The sequence below is a fragment of the Belonocnema kinseyi genome, chromosome 4 (genome assembly GCF_010883055.1).
Source record: "Belonocnema kinseyi isolate 2016_QV_RU_SX_M_011 chromosome 4, B_treatae_v1, whole genome shotgun sequence".
NCBI lineage: Eukaryota > Metazoa > Arthropoda > Insecta > Hymenoptera > Cynipidae > Belonocnema > Belonocnema kinseyi.
This window is the reverse complement of record NC_046660.1, coordinates 19790084-19793450: the sequence shown is the minus strand read 5'-3', so window position 1 is coordinate 19793450 and position 3367 is coordinate 19790084. Positions and strand designations below refer to the sequence as shown.

General features: G+C 26.1%; 1 protein-coding gene across 1 annotated transcript in view; it reads left to right on the top strand.

Annotated features, from left to right (window-relative positions):
* Positions 1–3367, top strand: part of LOC117171830 (pre-mRNA-splicing factor CWC25-like) — a 14723-nt gene that overhangs the window by 10502 nt on the left and 854 nt on the right. The window lies entirely within an intron of this gene.

The following is a 3367-nucleotide window of genomic DNA, read 5'->3' as shown; positions in this document are numbered from 1 at the left end:
TAATTTTCGGATTTTCAAACACAAAAGATTCCATGTAAATCAAAAATACTTTTTTACACTCTCATATGACTCACTGAGTCACGCTAAAACCACCTTAAGAGAAATAACCTTCACTACTTTAATCTGCCTTACAGAAAATTAAATAATTTATAATGACAAGTGAGATGGTGGTTATTTTATATACATATATTAAGATAAGGCAAATTATTTTTTTCTTTAGTTACAAAAAATGAGGGTCATTGATCGTCTACTATTCACTTTGGCGCTTCTGGTTAATTCTATTGTTAAATATATAATAATTTAATGTATATGCTTGTATAATTTTATATAATTTTGATTTCATATATAGGAAGCTTTCTAATGTCAAGCATTTAAACCATTTTGAAACTCATTTAATCAATCGTTCCAATTCCCTAGTTAACCAGTTTCAGCTATTCATCTTATATAGAATGGGGTGGTGTCCACGTCATCTGATCATGGAAATTCTGATGTCGGAAAGGAATTTTGCTGCAATTTAGGATATATTACTGCTCAGTAGTGAAACAAAATCGCACTGAATATTTTTCAAAAATACGAAAAAATGGCGGACATATGGAACTTTGAGTTCTTGAATAACTTTTTTTTAAATGACGCATCTTGGATTCCGATAGCCCGATTTAACTTTTCGACATCCAAATTTACGTCTTTTACAGATAAAATTGTAATCAAAAGAAATTTTTTTTTAAGTTTGGGGGAAAATAAATATTAAAAACGCGCTTAAACGCCAGCTTATCTCTGAAGTGGCGCGGCTCGGTAGGGCCAATAAAAGTATCTGTTAACAAGTAATTATCAAACCACAATTATTTCCATGTTTACAATTTTTTATAAATGAAAATTAATAAAATTTTGAATATATCGCTTACATCCGATTAAAAAAAAAATTTTTAATACTTTTTTATTTCATAAACAAAATGACAACAACCAACATTTTTAATAAAATATTTAGATTCATCATAAAAGATCTAGAACCAATGACCGAAACATTTACAAATATTTTTCGAGTAAAATTGTAGAAGTTTGAACATTTGTTGAATTTGTTATAAACAAATGAGTAGATAAAAATAATTTCGTAGGAATTAATACTGTTTGGTCACTCAATTTCAACAGAATAACAACAGAATATTATCTGTCATTATTATAAACGGTCGTAAAACCTGCAAGATTCATCATATGAATTGATTACTTAGCTTAATATTGATTATTATCATTTTGGTTCAAACGTTACTTTTTTATTAAACATTATAATATTAATGATTGAAAATTGTTAATAAATAATTAAATGCAATTACTTTATTATCAAATGACCAAATGTGATGGTAATGGGTCATTGGCAGTAGATTCCAATACAAACAATGGATTTTTCAGTTCATAAGATAAAATAATACGAGAAAAATTTATTTATAAAATTTGTTTAAACAATTATTAAACCATAATTACAGGGTGAACTAGGGTAACTTTTATAAAAAAAAAATTATTACTCATTTAAAACATTTTTTTTAAAGAATCGGATGTAAACTATGCATGCAGCATTTCTTCTTCTTTAAAAATTCACCTTCTTAGTTGAAAATTCAACTTTATGCTTGAGAATTCTCAAATTTGATTAAAAACTAGTCTTTTTAATAGTAAATTGATCTTTTTGTTTAAGAATTCATCTTTTTTAGTTGAAAATTCAACATTTTTGTTGTGAATTCTTTAATTTTGTTAAAGATTCGTTTTTTTCGGTTTAAAATTAATCTTTTTATTAAAAGAATTAATAGCTAGGTTTTAAAGTTGAACTACTTTCTTAAAAATTCAACTTTTTGGTTGAGAATTCGTGAATTTGATTGAACATTCGTTCTTTTTAGAAGAAAATTAATCTTTTTGTTTAAATATGCATAGTTTTTATATAAAAATTTAACTTTTCGTTTAAAAATTCGTATTTTTTCGGTAGAAAATTAATCTTTTTCTTTAAAAATTCATCTTTTTTGTAGTATATTTAACATTTAGGTTGAAAATTCTTGAATTTTGTTAATATTTCATCTTTTTTCGGTAGTATATTAAATTTTTTGTTTAAAAATTCATCTTTTTTAGATGATGTTCTTTTAAATTCACCTTTTCTATTTGAAATTTCAACTTTTTGGTTGAGAATTCTTAAATTTTATTAATAATTTTTTTTATAGTAAATTAATATTTTTGTTTAAAAATTTAGGGCGCAATTCGAAAATTCAACATCTTTGTTCTGAGTTCTTGAATTTGATTGAAAATTCGTGTTTTTTGGTAGTAAATTAATCTTTTTGTTTAAAAATAAATCTTTTTTAGATAAAAATTTTAATTGAACTATTTTCTTAAAAATGATTTTTTTGTTGAAAGTTAATTTAGCTTGGTTAAAAATTCAACTGTTGAGTTGAGAGTCCTTGTATTTTGTTGGAATTTTGTTGTTGTTGTATAAAATTAACATTTGTTGTCAAAATTTCATACTTTTGATTTAATAATTCAACTGTTTTGTTTATAAAATTCGTCATTTTGTCTTGAAAGTTCAATAATTTAGTACAAAAAATCAACTATTTAGTAAAAAAATAACCGGTGGCTAACTCAATCTAATAATATTAGGGTTTGTAGACTACACTTCTACCTTTCCCTGACGAAAAAATAAATAAAAAATGGCATTTTTAGGAAACGCGTTTTTCATTTTAAGTTTTTTCACCAAATGTACAACAAAATTTTTTATTTTCAAAATGTATCTTAAAAAAAGTAAATTCAGATGTCGAAAAGTTTAATCGGTCAATTAAATTTTTTTCACCGCTAAGCAATCATATTTCCTGAATTACGGCCAAGTTTCATTCCTAAACGAAAATTCTCGTTATCATTTAGCATGAACTCCACCGTGTACATCAAGATGTGCCCACTCCCATAGAAAAGTGGTGAACGGATTATAGTAATTGCTACGCCCCCTAGGTGGCTCTCGTGTGAATTCAGAATTCGAAATGAACTTGAGCAGACGATAGAAGTTCTATCGTCTGCTCACGTCTGCTTAAGTTCACTGTAGCTGCAGGAATTATTTTTTTTGCGTGATGAACTTGGATTCACAATGGATTTTTACCAATAACACAAACTACAAATGGAACCTAATCAAATCGATCATCGATCAAATGCAATAAAATGTTAAAGTCTGTTGGAATCGTTCTGATAGAACGAGCAATCAAACGTTAAAGTCTGTTGGAATCTTTCTATGATAGATCGATTACAACAGACTTAACATTTTATTGCATTTGATCGATGATAGATTTTATTTTGTTCGATTTTTGGTTTGTTTTATTGGTTATTATTATTCATGTATTTATTTCAGAAA